This window comes from Sapajus apella, unplaced genomic scaffold (genome assembly GCF_009761245.1).
Source record: "Sapajus apella isolate SASKATOON/1434 unplaced genomic scaffold, GSC_monkey_1.0 scaffold16, whole genome shotgun sequence".
Taxonomy (NCBI): domain Eukaryota; kingdom Metazoa; phylum Chordata; class Mammalia; order Primates; family Cebidae; genus Sapajus; species Sapajus apella.
Window position 1 is genome coordinate 15722146 of NW_022436956.1, and position 21526 is coordinate 15743671.

Below are 21526 nucleotides of genomic sequence, written 5' to 3' on the forward strand. Positions count from 1 at the left end.
AGGCTGGAAGTAAATGCAACGTCACGGTGTCCACGTGTCTGGCTTCTTCTGAGGCCTTGCTCCTCACCTTGCAGACAGCATCTTCCCCTGCACCTTCACTCAGGCTTTCCCCTGAGCAAATCTACACCCTCACTTCCTCTTCTGCAAGGAACACTGGTCAGATTGGATTAGGGCCCACCCATATGGCCTCATGGTAACCTAATTACCTGGGTAAAGGCCCTGTCTGCAAATACAGGCGATTCTGGCACATGTTTTTGAACTTCATGAGTCCACTTCACACAGATTTCCTTCTGCCTCTGAGACAGCAAGGCCCACCCCTCCTCCTCCTCCACAGCCTACTCAGTGTGAGGACGGGGAGGATGGCGACCTGTATGAGGGTCTACCGCCACCTAACGACTAACACATAGATTTTCTCTTTCTTATGTTTCTCTTACTATTTTCTTTCGCTTACTTTGCTGTAGAATACAGTACAGAAATACATATAGTACATATAACATGTGTTAATTGACTGTTTATGCCATTGGCAAGCAGGTGACAGTAGGCTATAAGTAGTTAAGTTTGGGGGCAGTCAAAAGTCATATGTGATTCTTGACTATGAGGGAGTCGGTGCCCCTGGTCCATTGTTGTTCAAGGGTTAACTGTACAATCACGTTCTGATGTCCTGGGCAGGGGCTGGGACTTCAATATGTGAATTTTTTGAGGACACAATTCAGCCCAAGGCACTAGGGGGACAAAATCCACAGGAGAACATGCTGAGTACTGCTGAGTGTTTCTAAAGTACTGCCAGGTACAGCTGGGCACCCTGAGTCTTGCTGAGTATAACTGAGTACCGAGTCCTGCTGGGTACCGCTGGGTACTGTTCACTTTCAGAGTCTCTTCCCCTCTCCCCCAACCCCCTGCTGCCTCTGGTCATTTTTCAGAGTGCCACCGTCCCTCTCACCTCCCTTAGTCCCTGTGAAATGGAAGACAGCCTGGGAGTGAGATGTGGGAGCACAGGGGAGGGGGAGGGAAGCGCAAGGAGAACAGCCAGACTGGTTGCTGGAGAGGACACCCTCATGGGGCCATCTAGGGTTAAGGGTTTGCCTGGCAGGAGCAGCAAAGGCAGAGGGGTAAGGGAGTCCAGGGTTCTAGCCAGAGAGTGGTGGAAATGTCATGATCAATGCAGACTAGAAAGCAAAGACGGAGAAGGAGGTGAAACCAGAGGCATTCATGACACAAGAAGCCAGCAAGCTGGTTGGGACCACAGGGATCACAGAGACGGGGAGAGGGGGGCTGGCTGAGCCTCTGCAGGGAGGCGGGTGTTCCAACACCTGGAGCCTCTGAACCTTCCCAGGCCTCTCAGAGGAGGAAGAACCAGGGTAGGGCAGGGACAACTGATGGGGGTGCCATTGCAGCAGCGCCTCGGGTTCGGGGTCTAGGAGCCTGAGTTACCAGGTGAGGTTGGTCTGACTGCTGGGAACAGGCTGCCCCCAGGCTAGCTGTGGGCACAGGAGAGAGGCAGAGTCTGGTGGGGAGATCTCCCAAGGGAGGCTAGGTCACCTGACGTAGCAGGCATCAGAGAGTCTGGAGGGAGAGGGGACAGGCTGGTGGGAGCCAGGGTCTCTGAGCTCTACAGCTGGGCCACCTCCCAGGCAGGCCAGTGGAGAGGACCCCAGAACACTCCATATCTAATTGGGTGGGTGCAGTATACTGATTTTCTATAAGAAGTACTCTCCCAAGCATTTCAAAGGCATGTGTGGCCTCAGAAAGGTTATGAGTCAGTGGCCAACTGACATTTGATACGCTTCGTTTAAATGCAGACCGAAGGCAGCCATCTTCGGGCTTGCGGGAAGGGTGTGGGCCCGCTTTCCTGGAACATCTGCCAAGGCATGAGGGAAGATGCTGCCAGAAAGGAGTGCTGTGATGTTTCCCAGGCCTGCCCTGCCTCCTGGGCCCTGAGCACCTCTCCTTAGAGCTCCCCTCAGTCTGGAAATACCTGTGAGCCCTACTATGTGCTAACATCAGGCTGGGTGCTGGTGCCATCCGGGAAGAGCAACTGTGCCCAGGAGATGCTCGTGGTCCTGGCATCCTCACCTGGCACCCACCAGGTGAGACACAGCTGGGGCTCCAGGCCTTTGCACACAGCCAGCACCCAGGCCTGGTCTAGGTGAGGCAAAGCCCTAGCTCATGTCTTGGGAGGGGAGATGCAGTGTCTGGAAAAGGGTGACTTCAGGGCCGTTTGAGATGTTCTCAATTGAGTGTAAAGGCTGTCATGCACGGTGTCATTTGCACTGTCTTTACTTTTTGTGACAGAGAAATAATTCATTTTTTATTAAGCTCACAGAAACACAATCTCTCGTTTTATAATTGAATTATGTGGAACCCAGTTAGCACAAGATGACAGGGCTGAATCTTCATGTGTTTTTCTGTGCGCTTGAATCTCCCTGCCTCCCCCGTGTGTTGTGAGTTTCATGGGGAAGGAGTCCAGTCTGGGCTGTGTAGCACAGCATCCCAGGAACCTGCACAGTGCTTCCCACCAGATGGAAGCTTAGCCTGAGAAAATAAATAAAACCTTCAAAAATCCAGGAACAAAGCCATGAATCTCCAAGCCTAACCTTCTCCTCCTCAGTTCAAGGGGAGACCCAGAGGCCAGAAAACAGCCACTGTGCTCATGGCCTTCTGAGAAGCCCAAAGGGACAGACCGCACCCTTGTTCTAGAACATGCATCTCTTCAGACCTCCCTCAGCCCTGGGCGAACTGGCTTCACTCCTCAGTGGAGGAGGCTTTGCTCTCTGCATGAGCAGGAGGGCCGGGGTGGGTTGCTCCTTACCATGATTTATGGAAAGAGCAACTCCGGGAAGGAAGCCTTAATTGAGGACCTGCCAGGAAACTTTTTTTAAAACGTGTCATTGAAAGACACAATGGAGCCAGGTGCAATGGCTCACACCTATAATCCCAACACTTTGGGAGGCCAAGGTGGGAGTATGATACCAGAAGTATGAGACCAGCATAGGCAGCATAGCAAGACTGAGCCTCAAAAAAAAAACAAAAATTAGGCGTGATGGCATGCACCTGTGATCCCAGCTGCTTGAGGGGCTGAGGTGGGAGGATCATTTGAGCCCAGGAGGTAGAGGCTGCAGTGAGCTGTGATCACACGACTACACTCCTGCCTGAGTGACAGAGCAAGACCCCATCTCAGGGAAAAAAAAAAAAAAAAAAAAAAAGACAAGAAAAGACAATGAGGGGGAGGCATAGCAAGATGGCTGAACTGAAGCCTCTAGCATTCATTCCCCCTGAGATCCCCAGTTCTAGACCTTGGCTCATCAATGGCATTTCTGGACCTACTCTGGGCCAGAGAGGAGCCCACTGCCTGGAAGGGACGGAGGAGGTACAAGCAGGATTCACCACAAGCTGAATGAAGAAGCCTGGGCCTCAGCTGAACATAGCCAGGCAGTATTTACAACAGGCCTGGAGTGGTGGTGGTCCCTGGGAGAGAACCCTGTACTTGAGGAAATGGGAAGGAAGAGTGAGAAGGACTCTCTGTCTTGTGGTTGGGGTGCCAGCTTAGCCGCAGTTGAACAGAGCACCATGTAGATTCCTAAGTTTCCTGACTCTAGCCCTGGCCCTTGGATGGTATCTCTGAACCCACCCGGGGCCAGGGGGAACTGAAGGAAAGGACATAAGCCTGGCTCGATTTGCCACCTGCTGATTGTAGGTGCTCTTAGACCTTGAGTGAACACAGGTGGTAGCCAAGCAGCAGTCACTGCACGCCTTGGGTGAGGCCCAGTTGCTGTGCTGGCTTTGGGTCTGACCCAGTGCAGTCCCAGTGGTGGTGGCCAAAGGGGTACTTGTGTCACCCCTCTCCAAGCTCCAGAGAGCTCAGCACAGAAATAGAGACTCTGTTTTGGGAAAATTAAGGGAAGAGAACAAGAGTCTCTGCCTGGTAATCCAGGGAATTTTTCTGGATCTTACCCAAGACCACTAAGGCAATACTTCTACTAGTGTAAGAGCCACAGCATTATTGGGCTTGGGGTGCCCTTTAAAGCAGGTATGGCAGAAGTGACCAAAGACTTAGATTACAACATCCAATCCCTTTGAATACTTGGAAAGCCTGTTCAAGAAGGGTACAAACAAGCCCAGACTGTGAAGACCACAATAAATACTTAACTCTTTAATGCCCAGACACTGACAAACCTCCATAAGTACCAACACTTTCCAGGAAAACATGACCTCACCAAATGAACTGAATAAGGCACCAGGAACTAATCCTGGAGGAACAGAGATATGTGACCTCTCAGACAGAGAATTCAAAATTGCTGGCTGGACACAGTGGCTCATGCCTGTAATCCCAGAACTCTGGGAGGCCGAGGCAGGCAGATTGCCTGAGTTCAGGAGGTCACAACCAGCCTGGGCAACACAGTGAAACCTTGTCTCTACTAAAATACAAAAAATTAGCTGGGTGTGGCATCATGAACCTATAGTCCCAGCTACTCGGGAGGCTGAGGCAGGGGAATTGCTTGAACCCTTGAACCCGGGAGGTGGAGGTTGCAGTGAGCCAAGATCGCACCACTGCACTCCAGTCTGGATGACAGAGTGAGACTCCATCTCAAAAAAAAAAAAAAAAAATTGCTGTTTCAAAGAAGCTCAATAAAATCCAAGATAACACAGAGAAGAAATTCAGAGTACTACCACATAAATTTAACAAAGAGGTTGAAATAACATAAAAGAATCAAGCAGAAACTTTGGAGCTGAAAGATGCAATTGACATACTGAAGAAAGCATCAGAGTCTCTTAACAGCAGAACTGATCAAGCAGAAGAAATAATTAGTGAGCTTGAAGACAGTATATTTGAAAACAGACATTGGAAACAAAAGAAAAAAGAATGATGCAAACACAAAAGATCTAGAAAATAGCCTCAAAAGGGCAAATGTAAGAGTTATTGGCCTCAAAGAGGAGGTAAAAAGAGAGACTGGGGCAGAAGATTTATTCAAAAGGATAATAACAGAGAACTTTCCAAATCTAGAGAAAAATATCTATGTTAAGTACAAGAAGGTTATAAAACACTAAGCAGATTTAATTCAAATAAGACTATCTCAAGGCATTTAATAATAAAATTCCCAAAGGTCAAGGATAAAGAAAGAATCCTAAAGTAGCAAGAAAAAAGAAACAAATAACATACAATTGAGCTCCAATACACCTGGCAGCAGAGTTCTTAGTGGAAACTTTACAGGCCAGGAGAGAATGGCATGACATATTTAAAGTGCTGAAGGAAAAAACTTTTACCCAATGATCTGTTGCCTACAAGAAACATGCTTCACTGATAGACATATAGACTGAAAATAAAAAGATGAATGGAAAAAAATATTCCATGCAAATGGAAACTGAAAAAAGAGCAGGATTAGTTATACATTTATCAGACAAAATAGATTTCAAGACAAAAACTCTAAAAAGAGATAAAGAAAGTAATTATATAATGATAAAGAGGCCAATTCAGCAAAAGAATATAACAATTGTAAACATATATGCACCCAACATTGGAGCACCCAGATATATAATGCATTAGAGCTAAGGAGAGATAGACTTCAGCACAATAATAGGCTTCAGCACGCCACTTTCAACATTGAACAGATCAGCTAGACAGCAAATCAACAAAGAACCATCAGATTTAATCTGCACTATAGACTAAATGGACCCAATAGATATTTATAGAACATTTCATTCAATGGCTACAGAAAATATTCTTCTCTTCAGCACCTGGATCATTCTCAAGGATATACCATATATTAGGCCACAAAATAAGTCTTAAAAATTCAAAAAAAAAATAATAATATCAAGTGTCTTCTCTGACCATGAAGGAATAAAACTAGCAGCCAAAAAAGAGAAATTTAGAAAACTATAGCAATGCATGGAAATTAAATAGCAAGCTCCTAAATGACCAGTGGATTAATGAAGAAATTAAGAAGAAAATTTAAAAATTTCTTGAAACAAATGGAAATGGAAACACAGCATACCAAAACTTATGGGATACAGCAAAAGCAGTACTAAGAAGAAAGTTCATAGCAATAATCGCCTACATCAAAAAAGTAGAAAGATTTTAAATAAACAACCTAACAATGCAACTTAAAGAAAAGCAAGAGTAAACCAAACCCAAAATTAGTAGAAGAAAAGAAGTAATAAAGATCAGAGCAGAAATAAAGGAAATTGAAATGAAAAAACAATACAAAAGATGAAACTAATGGAAGTTGGTTTTTGAAACAATAAAAAAGTGACAAATCTTCAGCTTAAGAAAAAAAGAGAGAAGATTCAAATAAATAAAATCAGAGCTGAAAAAGGAGACATTACAACTCATACCACAGAAATGCCAAGGATTTAAATTAGAGGCTATTAATAAATAGGAAAGCCTGCCAAAAAATTGGAAAATCTAGAATAAATGGATAAATTCCTAGACACATACAACCTACCAAGACTGAGCCAAGCAGAAATCCAAAACTTGAACAGATCAATAACAAGTAATGAGATCAAAGCCATAATAAATAGTTTCCCATCAAATAAAAGCCCAGGACCCAATGGCTTCAATGCTGAATTTTACCAAACATTTAAAGAACTAAAGAACTATTAACAATACTGCTTAAATTATTCCAAAAAAATAGAGGAGGAGGAAATACTTCCAACTCATTCTACAAGGCCGGTATTATCCTGATACCAAAACCAGACAAAGACACATCAAAAAAAGAACACTACAGGCCAATATCCCTGATAAACATTGATGCAAGAAATCCTCAGCAAAATACTAGCAAACCAAATTCAACAACATATTTTTTAAAATCATTCATCATGACCAAGTGGGATTTATCCCAGAGATGGAAGGATAATTCAACACACATAAATCAATCAATGGGATACATCATTTCAATAGAATAGAGGATAAAAACCACATGATCAGTTCAATTGATGGTGAAAAAGCACTTGATAAAATTCAACAACCCTTTATGGTAAAAACTCTCAAAAAATCAGGTATAATCCCAGCACTTTGGGAGGCCAAGGCGGGTGGATCACGAGATCAAGAGATCGAGACCATCTTGGTCAACATGGTGAAACCCCGTCTCTACTAAAAATACAAAAAAAATTAGCTGGGCATGGTGGTGCATGCCTGTAATCCCAGCTACTCAGGAGGCTGAGGCAGGAGAATTGCCTGAACCCAGGAGGCAGAGGTTGCGGTGAGCCGAGATCGCGCCATTGCACTCCAGCCTGGGTAACATGAGTGAAACTCCGTCTCAAAAAAAAAAAAAAAAAAAAAAATCAGGTATAGAAGGAACATACCCTAACACAATGAGAGCCATATATGACACACCCACAGCCAGTATCATTCTGAATGGGGGAGAACTGAAAGCCTTTCCTCTAAGGTCTGGAACAAGACAAGAATGCCCACTGCCATCACTATTATTCAGCGTAGTACTGGAAGTCCTAGCTAGAGCAATCAGACAAGAGAAAGAAATAAAGAACATCCAAATTGGAAAAGAAGAAGTCAAATTATCTTGTTTGCAAATTATATGATCTTATATTTGGAAAAACCTAAAGACTCCATGAAAAAAGCTATTAGAACTGATAAACTCAATAAAGTTGCAGGACACAAAATCAAGATACAAAAAGCAGTAGAATTTCTATATGGCAACAGTGAATAATCCAAAAAAGAAATCAAGAAAGAGTTGATTTATTTACAACAGCTATTTACAACAGCTGTTATTTACAACAGCTACAAATAAAATAAAATACCTAAAAATAAACATAGCCAAAGAAGTTAAAGATCTCTACAATGAAAACTATAAAACACTGATGTAAGAAACTGAAGAGGATCAAAAAAAAATAAAGATGTTCCATGTTCATGGGTTGGAAGAGTCAAGATTTTTTAAATGTCCACACTAGCCAAGGCAATCTACAGATTCAATGCAATCCCTATCAAAATACCAATAACATTCTTCACAGAAATAGAAAAAAAATCCTAAAATTTATATGGAACCACAAAAGACCCAGAATAGCCAAAGCCATCCTGAGCAAAAAGAACTCAACTGGAGGAATCACATTACCTGACTTCAAATTATATTACAGAGCTATAGTAACCAAAAAAGCATGGTACTAGCAAAAAAAGCAGACACACAGACTAATGGAACAGAATAGAGAACACAGATGCAAATCCATACACCTACAGTGAACCCATTTCTGACAAAAGTACCAAGAACGTACACTGGGGAAAGAAGAGTCTCTTCAATAAATGGTGTGGGGAAAGCTGCATATTCACGTGCAGAAGAATGAAACTAGACCCCTATCTCTCACCATGTACAAAAATTAAATCAGAATGAATTAAAGACTTAAATCTAAGACCTCAAACTATGAAACCACTATAAGAAAACACTGGGGAAACTCTCTAGGACATTGGATTGGGCAAAGATTTCTTGAGTAATATCCCACAAGCACACACGACAACCAAGGCAAAAATGGACAACTGAAATCACATCAAGTTAAAAAGCTCTGTGCAACAAAGGAAGCAATCAATAAGTGAAGCAACAACCCACAGAATGGGGGACAATATACGCTAACTATCCATCTGACAAGGGATCAATAGCCAGAATATATAAAGAGCTCAAACAATTCAATAGGAAAAAATTAATAATACTGTTTTTAAATGGGCAAAAGATCTGAACAGACATTTCACAAAAGAAGACATGCAAATGGCAAACAGGCATACGAAAAGGTGCTCAACATCCCTGATCATCAGAGAAATGCAAATCAAATCTACAATGAGATAGCAACTCACCCATGTTAAAATGGCTTTTATCCAAAAGACAAGCAATAACAAATGACTGGCAAGGCTGTGAAGAAAAGGGAACCCTTGTACACTGCTGGTAGGAATGTGAATTAGTATAACCACTATGGGGAACAGTTTGGAGGTTCCTCAAAAAACTAAAAATAGAGCTACCATATGAATCCAGCAATCCCATTCCTGGTATATGCCTAAAAGAAAAGAAATCAGTGTATTGAAGAGATACCTGCACTCCCATGTTTACTGCAGCATTATTCATGTAGCCAAGATTTGGAAGCACCTAAGTGTCTGTATTAGTCCGTTTTCATGCTGCTGATAAAGACATACCTGCGACTGGGTAATTTATAAAGAAAAAGAGGTTTAATAGACTCACAGTTCCACGTGGCTGGGGAGGCCTCACAATCATGGCAGAAGGCAAATGGCATGTCTTACACGGCAGCAGACAAGAGAGAATGAGAGAGCCAAGCAAAAGGGTTTCCTCTTATAAAACCATCAGATCTCATAAGACTTATTCCCTACCACAAGAACAGTATGGGGGGGTGAATTTCCCCCCCCATACTGTTCTTGTGGTAGGGAATAACTGAAGGATGATTCAGTTATTCCCAAATTGAATCATATCAGCCAAACCATATCAGCATCTATCAATAGGTGAATGGATAAAGAAAATGTGGTGCATATGCACAATGGAGTACTCTTCAGCCATAAGCAAGAATGAGATCCTGTCATTTGCAACAACTCAGGCAGCTGAAACAGGAGAGTCACTTGAACCCAGGAGGCAGAGTTTGCAGTGAACTGAAATTGTGCCACTATACTCCAGCCTGGGTGACAGAGTGAGACCCTGTCTCAAAATAAAAAAAACAAGATGCAACAATGGAGACCTTGTCCTAACAAATGGTCTCATGACCTTCTGCTGCCACTGAAGCCAAGGAGTGTGAACACCCCAAAGTCCAGGAAAATGGCTAAAGAAGGATTACAGTGGCCAACCAAGCTGTGTCACTGTGTTTCTCGTTTCTATGGGCTTATTTGATGTTGTCTGAGGAAGTTGTTCTTTGGGGCCTCCAAGGCAAAGCTATGTCCCAGGGACAGGAGAGGTGGAAAAAGGTGCCTCTGTGAAGGGCCAGAGCCAGGGAGAGAGCCCTGGGCAGGAGGGGGACTCTTCAGGGAAGAAGCAGCATCCTTGTCCCTGGCACCTGAGCTGGTTGCATGCTATTTTCTGTGTTTATTTCTCCTTTGTCATTCCTAAACCTTGAACAATATTTTAAGTACCCTAATCTTGACTCAGTGGTATTTAAGGAAATTGAGGCAATGATCCCAGCTCAAACCTGGGCTGGGTCAGCCACCTAAAGCCAGCAGGGAGTGGCCATAGAGCCCTGCAGGCTTGAGAGAGCCAAGGGAAGCAGAATCCCGGAAGACAAATGAGAATTCAGAAGCCAATCTTGAGTCGTAAATGCCAACCCTGGAGGATTGAGATTTGATTTTATTACGAGTCAGTTCCTGTACACATCATCTCTCAGCAGCTCAGACCTGCTCCCTGGCTTTTCCCTATCATGAAGCCTCCCAAAGGCCACGTCACTCAGAACTTTCTTCCATTCCCTTCTCCAAGGGTCAGGGCAAACAGGGAGTTTTCCATTAATGGGAAAATCTTCCCACCCTGTTTTATAGCCCAGCTCTGCGCTGCCCAAGAGCAAGCCTGCAGTCATCCAAACACAATTATAAATACTTTCATAAACAGATTCTTCTCCTCGAAGCTCTCTGACTGTGGAACTGGTTTATGCCAACAAGGTTATACAGTCAGGTCCCATATGCATGGATTCTGTGTCCATAGATTCAACCAAGGATTGAAAATATTTGGAAAAAAAATTGCATCTGTACTGAACATGAACAGACTTTTTTCCTTGTCATTATTCAGTAAACGATGCAGTATAACAGTTATTTGCATAGCATTCACATTGTGTTAGGTATTCTAAGTAATCTAGAGATGATTTAAAGTACACAAGAGGATGTGTGATTTAAGGTACACAGGAGGCTGCGTGCAAACATGACACCGTTTTATATCAGGAACTTGAACATCTGTGGATTTAAATATCTGCGAGGGGTACTGGAGCCAATCCCCCCACATCCTGAGTGGTGACTATATATGGAATGTGAACAGAATTTTCCCACTGACTTCCATTAGGCAAGCAGAGCTGTGCTTCTCTCCAAGAAAGGAGGGTAGAGGAGCAGAGCCTGGGAGTGGGAAAAGAAGGGAGGGAGGCCAAATGGAGATCTCATTACTCCAGGATGTGGTTTTAATTCCATCCTTCCCTCAAAGCCTCTGCCCCACCCTCTGTTTATTAAGGGGGTCAAATTAAATCGACAAGATGTAACTGCAACATGGAGACCCTGGCTCAGTATCCAGAGACTTTGGGTTGTGGGGAGGAGTGGCGGGGGAGAGGGGGAACCAAAAACAAACAAACAACAAATCCAGGAGTGGAGAGAAGGAGAAAAGCAAACTATCATTCATTTCTGAACTTTGAACAATATTTTAAGGTTTGAACGACTCAGCCCCTGCCTCCTCTCTGCAAGGAGGGGCTCCGCCCTGCTCCCATGGCAGCCAAGCCACCCACCCAGTGCCACCTCTTGGCCTACAGGGCCCCAGCCCTTCAGGAGTGATGAGACCTGGCCATCGACACGCTATCACTCGCCGCTGTGCATGTCCTGTGCTGTCAGGCCATCTCTGTGCAATTCAGCCCCTCCCTTTCTAGCCAGTTTTCCACCTCCACACCTCATCCCTCCTTTTCCTCTTCATCCTAATCCAGAATGCCCTTTGGCCTGTCTGTTTGATGCTTTCCCTCTGTCGAGCTCCAGCTCAAGTCTTTCCTCCTTCAGAGACAACTGGGACCCCCCAGGCAGCCCCCACTAACTCCCTGCCTGACCCACCCATGAAACCTTCAGCTTTTGCCTCTTGCCTCCCTTCTCTCCCCCTCCCCACTACAAAGCCACCCTCAGGCCAATGGCCCCTTCCCCATGCCATAGAATCTGCACACAGCACTTCATTTTTTTAAGCCCTCCTCCCAACACCTTGAATCTTCTCAACAGTCTGCCCAGTGCCCTCGGGGCCCTTGCTTTTCCAGCCGGACCACAAAGACCTCCATGACCTTTGGAGCCTGGTCCAGTTGTGCAAGCCTCCTGCCGACTGCTCCACAGTGCCCGCTGCCAGCCACGGCCATGCCCTCAGCTTGCATGATGTGGCCCCTCCTGCTTTGCCCTATTTTCCCTTTCTGACTTCTCTTCAGTTAGCTCCTCAAATACATTGTTCTCCAGAATTTTGTCCTGGACCCACTTCTCATGCCATCCCCTCCCAGGGTGACCTCAAATCCACCCCGTGACCCCATCTCCTTCCAGATACAGAGGGTGCCCAAGGCCTCCACATCCATTTATTTATCTGCTGTGCCAGTGACCCTCCCCACAGAGCCTCCAGCCCTCCATCCACCCACGTGCCCTTTGTCCAGGCCTAGAGAGACAGCCTTCTACCAGCTTTTGTCCAGAGACCCTCACTCAGCCCCTCCCCCTGCCTACTGGCTGCCAGTCATATGGCTAGGGAATGCAAGGGACATTATTTTATTGATGGTCACTAGATGCCAGGCACTGTGCCGAAAGCTTTCTCATATGCCATGCCATTTAATCTTCCAGTGACCCTGTGCATTAGCTATTATTACCCTTGAGATGGAGCAGGGACCCATTTTATAGGGACCTGCAGGCTCCCCAAGCATGGTAATAAAGGCAAATCTTGAATTCCTTCAAGAGAAACTTTAGGGACCTAGCTAGTCCTGAGATGTAACCAAACAACTTGATAAGCAAGAAGGTAATCGTAACTAAAAACAACAGCCCAGAAAGTTAGGGTCAGATGTTTGGTTCCCTATAGAAACTACAGATATACCATCTTAACATATGTCCCTGAGTTGTTTTTCAGACATCTGGACCCCCACCAAACAGATCCAACAGCACACAGACCTCAGATAGGGGGTAAGCGGGGACCAAACTGACTACTGTTCTTAGTTCTAAATTTCTTCCTGAGTGGCTGGAAGGGATTCACACCCACGAGCCAGAGCTAACATTCTTCTCTGGCCCCTGGTCCCAAATTTTTAAATAAAACTTCTCTTCCCTAACCAATTGCAAATCAGAAAACTTTGAATCTGTCTATGACCTCTAAGCCCCGCCTCACGATATCCCACCCTTTTAGACCAAAACCAAACCTCCATGTATTCACTTATGATTTCAGCTGTAACTTCTGCTTTCCTGAAATTTACCCCTGCCTTTAAAAACCCTTACCTGCCAGCCATCCGGGAGGCCAGAATTTCAGCATGAGCATTTCCTTGCTCAGTGACCTGAAAATAAACACCTTCTTTTCTCCTGCTGCAAAACCTCAGCGTGGATGTCTAGTCTTACTATACCAGGCAGCTAGACCTAGTTGAGTTCTATAACACACTCACTTTCACTTATAAGGCAACAGAGGCTCAAAAAGCATAAGCAACCTTCCCAAGTCTTAGAGCCACCAGGGTCAGAGTCTAGTGCACTTGGAGCCTGGGTCAGCCTGAGTCCCATGCCTCAATCCCATTCATTTCCTGCTTAAGCCTGGTCATGCCAGTCCATTACCTCCTCATCACTCTCCAAGCAAAATGCAAGCTCCTCAGCCTTGTATGCAAGGTTTTCCCCAGGTTGTCCCAGCCCACCCACTACCTCGCTCAGAAAGAAAAGCAGTGCTTGCCTCCGCCCACTGAGGTCTCTCCTGCCCCTGCAGCCTCCTCTCCTGTCTGTTCCTTCAGACCAGCCTTCCTCCCTGGGAGGCCTCCCAGTCTCTTTGCAGTAATGGAGTTCTAGAATGCCCTGGCACTCACCACACTGCCTTGTAATCACTTGTTCAGCCTTTCAAGTGTCTTTTAGCTTTGTAGCTCCAAGGCCCAACACAGGTCCCTGTGTATCAAGAAGAGCCTCAGTAAAAGCTGAAAAAAGAGAGAATGAAAGAGAGGACAAGCACCTCAGCCAGATCTTCTCTAAGTGGGGTCCCCAAGCCAGTGGTGGCAGAAGATACCTCGACCCCACCTCCAACTCTGAGAATAAGACCCTCTGGGGCTGGGGGCTGAGGATTTGCATTTTAAATAAGCTCCCCAAGAGATTCTCATACACAGTGAAACTTCAGCATCTCTGGTCTAGACTGGTGCTTACTAGGCCGGTCACACAGGATGGGATACTCAGCTGCTATCTGATTAGAGACAATGAGGACAGTATCCTCCAAACTTTTCTATATTAACATGCATAGAAAACAACAGCTTTGGGGGCACTCTGGGGTAAACAGACAAAGCTGGTCAGAGCTATATGTGAAAGGCTTGGGAACTCTTACACCCCGGGCTCCACAAAGATCAGTCAATACCTCTGAATACCTGGAACCCATTCCTAACACCCCACTTGGGAAGCTCTGATTACTAAGAGCTACCAGGAAGCACTAGAAGCCAGACACAGCTGCCTGGCACCCACGTGGGTGCTGGTGTTAATGAGCTTAGATGGAGCCCCAGTGAGGCCTCGTGGTCAGCCCAGACTGAAAAAGGAATGTGGCCCTCCATAGTTTGACACCATTCCCACAACAGGACATGAGCTTAAGGTCTCCTGGCCCTGGGAACCACACATAAAGGAAAGAAAATGTGGAAGCTCTGAGTACCACTTGCTAGACTTGAGACTGTCATATCCAAGATAACCCCTAGGGTTCATCCCTCAAACCTCAGCCTGCACTCCCTCCCTAGAAGCAAGACAGGTAGCCAGAGGTGATCTGTGAGCAGAATGGTGAATTTTTCCCTGCCCAAGGAAGGCTGTTTTTAGTGACATGACAAAACCTTATTCAGTGATCTCCTTGATGGAATGAATGGAGACAGGGGTTATAAGTCAACTAGGTTCTTGCTTCTGCTGTGACCTCTAAAATCGCCCTCCAAAGAACTACTATTTGCCAGGTAGTGTAAATTCTCTATGGGCCCCACACGCATCTGCTGACCTTTCTGCAAGGCTGGAAAATGTGGAAAATTTGCCTTCACAAAACATTAAAGAGGAATTGCAGGCTGGAAGGGTCCCTAAGTCACTGAATGTTTGGATTAGCTGGTGCTCTGAATGCTTCTGAGAGTTGCAGCTCCTGCTTGAGACAGATGCATCCTGGCCAGTAACAAAACAATTATGATGATGTACCAAGTTGCAAAAATGTCTTTATCATCAGGATTTAACCAGTTAGCAGAAGAATTTGTATTCTATGAAGCGCCTGGGGGCTCTGAATAAAAGGCCATTGCTGGTAGAGTCCCTGGTGCCTAGTAGTATAAAACATAAACTGGCATTCAACAGTTTATAAACCAGTGGCTGGATGGATGGATGGATGGATGGATGCATGGATGGATGAATGAATGGCTGAATGAAGGGATGGATGGATGCATGGATGGATGGGTGGGTACATTCATGCACAGATGGTTGCATGGTGGATGGATGGATGCATTGATGCATGGATGATGGATGCATGGATGGATGGATGGACGGATGGATGGATACATGCATGCATGGATGGCCGGATGGATGCATGCATGCATGGATAGTGGATGGATGGATATATGGATGCATAGATGGATAGATGGATAGCTATATGGATGCATGGCTGGATGGATGCATGCATGGATGGTGGATGGATACATGGATGCATGGATGGATGAATGAATGGATGGATGGATATATGGATGCATGGATGGATGCGTGCATGCATGCATGCATGGTGGACAGATGGATGGATATATGGATACATAGATGCATGGATGGATGGATATATGGATGCATGGATGGATGCATGAATGCATGCATGCATAGATGGAGGATAGATGGATGGATGGATGAATACATGGATGCATGGATAGATTCATGGATGGATGGATGCATGAAAATGAAGTAGCTTCCCTTTTGGGGAGTTTCTTCCTCAGCACCATCCCTAGAAGGGCTTCGTTTTTATCCTTGATTCCTGGCTTATAGTTCCTATTGCCCTTATTTTAATGTTGGGGCACTTTAGACCTCAGAAGCAGGCCTCAGAAAACAGAATCAATCTTTCTGAGCTTTTCCTGCCCTCCTTTGACCTGCTCCTAGTTCTCCCCAAGGCAGACCTCACCCTCCATCCCACCTTTCTGTCAAGGAGCTGGCCATAAAGAAATTCCCTGACCTACCTTATTGATTGTAGGTCATAAGACTCCCATTTCAGGAGGGGTCCTGCCCCATATCCAGAGGAAGGAATGCTATACAGAGAGGTCAAGAAGAAACTGAACAGGCAGGCCTTGCTGGGTTTACCAACTCAGCCTATTAGCAGTAGATCATACCGTTTGCCCAGTCACATTTCTGCACAGTTGTCAATCATGCCTGTCCAATGAAGTCTCCACAGAAGACCCAAGAAGACAGGGTCAGGGAAGCTTCTGGACAGCTGAACACATAGAGGCTTACAGTAAGGCGAACAAGACCTTATCCACTTTCCAGGAGGGTGACACACCCCAATTCCACAGGGATAGAAGCTTCTGCACTCAGGACCCTCCAAGGCCATCCCTAGACCTTACCTTAATTTGGTTGTTTATTTGCATCCTTTAAACTAGCCTTTGAAATAAACCAGCAAATATAAGTAAATTTCCCTAGGCTCTGTGAGCTGCTGTAGCAAACTAATTGAACCCAGAGGGGGTTGTGAGAGCCCCAGCTTGAAATAGGTAGGTCAGAAGTTCTAGATGCCCAGAATTGCAACCAATGTCTGAAGTAGAAGCAGTCTTATGGGACGGAACACTCAACCTGTGGGATCTTACACTGTCTCCTGGCAGGTAGGGTCGGAATTGAATTGGAGGACACCCAACTGGTGTCCAGTGCAGAATTCATTGCTTGCTTGCTGTGGAAAATCTTCAGAAAAAGATAGCGTTGTCCTTAGTGAGCACAGGAGGAGAGAAGATGTGAGAAGCAGAGGAGGAGAGAAGATGTGAACACTCACATTCATGGGAAAAACTTTTAATCTTCAACACATTCTTAAAGCCCAGATCCAATCATGTTGCCACTGTTTAAAACCTTCCAATGCCTTATAACAAAACCTCCTCCCTTTGCTGAGAGATCCTTTCTTCTACTGGCTAACATACTCCTTCTTCAATGTAGCCCTAAATGTCACTTCCTCTATAACATCTCCTGGGACTCCCCTGGGCAGAGGGAAATCTGCTCAGATACCTGGTTTCTACAATAGTTATAATCCAGGTATTGGCTGAAGTGCTTCCCTCTTTGAGACTCAGTGAAGTTGACTAGGCTGGGCGAGTTGTTTCCTGTAATCCCAGCACTTTGGGAGGCCGAGACAGGCGGATCACTCAAGGTCAGGAGTTCGAGAACACTCTGGCCAACATGGTGAAGTCCCATCTCTACTAAAAATACAAAAATTAGCCGGGCATGGTGGACAATGCTTGTAGTTTCATCTACTTGGGGGCTCAGGCATCAGAATCACTTGAACTTGGGAAGCGGAGGTTGCAGTGAGCCAACATCACACCACTGCACTCCAGCCTGGACCACAGAGTGAAACTCTGTCTCAAAAAAGAAAAAAGGAGGGGGAAAAAAGAAATTGACTAAAATCCCATTCCTGCCTCTGCCCCAGTCTCTGTGGAGTTCTAAAGGGGAGTACTAGCTCATGGTTTCTCTAGTTACCTCTACTTCAGTCCTGCTTTTGCCTAATTTATTCAACAAACATGTACATCGTTATGTCATAATGACGCCCCATTCTGCCCTGAAATGACCCAGATGTGAAATTTACGCCACACAAAGGTCTTTACATGTTTAGTAGATTTGACTGAAGTTTTGTAGGGGAGAGTTACACTACAGAACCCAAATAACTTAAGTATCCTGTCCTAATAGTTCCATCAGTTCTCTTTCTGCCTTCCCACCTATGACTTGGTCTTGCCTTTTGCCTTCCATCACGTCCAATGTCTGTATGTTTATTTCGCAGATTCTGTTGGACTATTCCTCTCCTTTCTCAGAATCTTGCAGATTCGTGCTTCCAAGCCCTTACTATCCATCACCACGTGACTCAGCAAGAAATTTTTCCAGACAGACATGGTTTCTTCCTAAGAGCAATTCCAGTGAAAGTTGTAAACCTAAGGGTTTTCGCTCCATCGTGTATTGCCATATTGTGTTATAATTGCTTGTTTTTAAGTGGTGCTCCTTAGAAATGGGGAGAATTTGGCAGCAACTTGAGAGTGGGGTCCGCACAGGTCTTATTGTTCCTCGGCTTCAGGCAGAATTTTTTGACACATTGATTTCTCCTTGCCACCTTCCCTTCCTTTCCTTTATTCAAGAGAATTGACCATTCCTGTTCTTCCCTGCCTCTTTGAGGGCAGAGACTGCTGGTTGTCACCCAGTAGTTACTATCGTCTTGTTGTTTTAGTGTTTGAACCCCCACATTGTAGCGGGGCACCTGGCCATCCAGAACAAAGACTCCGTTTCCCAAGGAGTCTTGTTATTAGATGTGGTTATGGGACTAAATTCAGTCCATTCATATCTGAGTAGAGTGACATGAGTACATTCCAGCTCTTGCTCTTAAAAAAGGGGTCACTTCCTTTCCTTCTCCTTCTTCCATTTCCTGCTGGTCAGATGTGGACCCAGAAACATGATGGGGAGCTCTGTGGGATCAGGGAGATAAAATCATTGTCCCAGGGTATGGCAGAGTAGCACATCAGAAGTGTGAAGCCCCAGCCCCAGCCCCACGTCGACCTCATGCCCATGTTCAGACTGCTTCATGAGAAAAAAATTAACGTCTATTTGATTTAAGCCACTGTGTTTTGGATTATTTTGCCGCAGCAGTCAAACACAAATCCTAACTGTTTTAGTTGACCAGGGCTGCCATAACAAAATACCACACACTGGATGGCTTCTACAGCATTCATTTTCTCACAGTGGTGGAGACAGGAACTCTGAGCACAAGACATCAGCAGCATTGATTTCTTCTAAAGCATCTTCTTCTGCTGTCTTCACATGGTCCTCTCTCTGTGCACACACACATCTGTGTCCACATCTCCTCTTCTTATAAAGACTCAGTCATACTGGATTAAGGCCCACTAAAGACCTCATTTTAACTTAATTATGTCTTTAAGGCCCTTATTTCTAAATATGTCACATTCGGAGATACTGGGAGGTAGAACTTCACCATATGAAACTATGGGGAGGTACACAATCCAGGCCATAACACCAACTAATATACTTTTCTTCCTGGCTTCTGTTTTCCCCTGAGTGAACCCACTAGATGTCCTTGATGGAGAGGAAACTTGCTTAGAAACATGGGAAGAGAGAGATTCTTCTGAACTAAAAAGAGATTCTCCTGCTGGGCATGGCGGCTCACACCTGTAATCCCAGCATTTTAGGAGGCTGAAGTGGGAAAACTGCTTGAAGCCAGGAGTTTGAGACCAACCTGGGCAACTGGCAAGATCCCATCTCTACAAAAAATTTTAAAATTAGCTGAGCATGGTGGCGCACACCTGTAGCCCCAGCTATGCTGGAGGCTGAGGGAGGAGGCTCTCTCAAGCCTAAAAGTTCGAGGTTGCAGTTAGCTATGAGCACACCACTGCACTCTGGCCTGGCCAACAGACCTATCTCTAAAAAATAATAATAATAGGCCGGGCACGGTGGCTCATGCCTGAAATCCCAGCACTTTGGGAGGCCAAGGCGGGTGGATCACGAGGTCAGAAGTTCAAGACCAGCCTGGCCCAGATGGTGAAACCCTGTCTCTACTAAAAATATAAAAAATAGCCAGGCATAGTGGCAGGTGCCTGTAATCCCAGCTACTTGGGAGGCTGAGGCAGGAGAATTGCTTGAACCTGGCGGCAGAGGTTGCAGTGAGCTGAGTTGCAGTAAGGCAATAGAATGAGACTCTGTCTCAAAAATTAATAATAATAATAATAAATTGATTAATTAATTTAAAAAAAATTTTAAGGATTCCCCTGAGCCAGAGAGACAAGAAGGAAGATTTGTTTTTATTTGAGACAGAATCTTGCTGTGTTGCTCAGTGGGGAATACAGTGGTGTGATCACAGCTTACTGTAGCCTCAGTCTCCTGGGCTCAAACGATCCTCCCATCTTAGCCTCCCAGGTAGCTGGGACTACAGGCATGCACACCTGGCTAATTTTTTTTTCTTTTTATTATTTTTTTTTTTTGGTAGACACTACAGGCCTGGCTAATTTTTCTATTTTTTTTGTAGAGACAGGGTCTCACTATGTTACCTAAGCTGGTTTCAAATTTCTGGGCTCAAGTGCTCCTCCTGCCTTGCCCTCCCAAAGTGCTGGCCAAGATGGTGAAACCCTGTCTTGGACAGCAGTGGGGACCACAGCCTGCTCCCCAGTAGTTCCCCAGTGGATGACCAGTTCCACAGAGATACAGCTGCATCTTTCCCAGCCTACCCTGTGATTACCATGTCCTGAGCCCGAGACCTGAAGAGCCCAGCAGAGCAGACCCGAGGGAGCCTGAGCAGCACAGAAAGCAAACTGGTGGCTGTAACACAGGCCTTGGCTCTACTGTGACCTAGGACCCTTGCACTACCTGGGGCTGGGAGGCTCCAAGAGGACAAGGATGCATTTTCCACAGCCTCGCAGAAAGACGGCTAGGAGTCTAAACTAAGTTGCCTTAAAGAGAATGAAGAAATTCATTATTTCTTGCGTAGCTGAACTAATTAACTAAAATCAGTGCATTTGGGTTCCCAATGCCTAACAGACTCTAATACAGAACAGCATGTTTGAAAAAGACGAATGCAGGAAAGGGAAACGAGAACAAAAGAAGACAGACATGGAAAAGCCCGGGCCAGCACCTCCTTGAGCCCCTCACCACCTTCCCCACCAGTGCCGTGTTCCCCTCTTCTGAGCTGCATCTGGCTTTGATCGGACCACACGTGTGTGACTTTCCTTGCATGTGTGTTCTTGCCTCGAAATCCCCACAGAGGATGAGCAACTCCAGGTGAAACACTACACTTTATTCACCCCACTGCCTCTAACTCATCTTCATCCCAGGCAGGAACTCAATTGGTGTTTTTAAAAAACTGAATGAAATGGGCCCTGGGTCAAGACACAAAAACAAGAAGACACACGGAGCTGGAGCTGCTCAGAGGTGGAGGCCGGTGGAGACAGGTGGGGAAATCTTTTAAAGGAGCTGGGGCTGGGTCTGGGAGAGGAGAAAGATGTGGTTTGGAGCAGAGGAGCAGAGCAAGGTGGGCGGGGAAGGAGCTGGGCAACATCCGCAGCCCTCTCAGGAACCAGCTCCGGGCCTTCAGAGGAGCCCGTCATGGTGCCTTCTCTTACTGGTCATGATTTATTCAACTAAGCTGTGTCTGAAAATATCCTAGCTAGGCAGGAGATTGAGTCTCTGAGGACCCAGCATGTGGGAGGACCCAGAGCATGGCCTCCAGATGCAGCTCCGGAACAACGCTGGAGACTCACCCCGGGCCTGCGATGCAGGCAGAGCAGACATCAGCCCGTTTCAGAGGATGACACCAAGGCCAGAGGGAGAGCAGACCTCACCTAGGCTCACACAGGCCAAGAGTTGCTGGAGGAGAAAAGAGGGGAACAGAGCCGTCCTAGGGGGAAGAAAGCATTTGTCCTCTGGTCTGAGGGAGCACATACAGGTGGTAGTGGCCTAAGCCTCAAGAACCCGCAGCTCCACCCTCTGACCCAGCTCTCTGAGGTGTTGCCA

At 45.7% G+C, this 21526-nt stretch overlaps 1 long non-coding RNA gene across 1 annotated transcript in view; it reads right to left on the reverse strand.

Moving 5' to 3' along the window:
- The window catches only part of LOC116556155, a 141049-nt gene that overhangs the window by 46177 nt on the left and 73346 nt on the right, over nt 1-21526 (reverse strand). The window contains exon 2 of the long non-coding RNA XR_004270869.1: nt 13675-13779. This is a non-coding gene — a long non-coding RNA (uncharacterized LOC116556155). The remainder of the gene's footprint in view (nt 1-13674; nt 13780-21526) is intronic.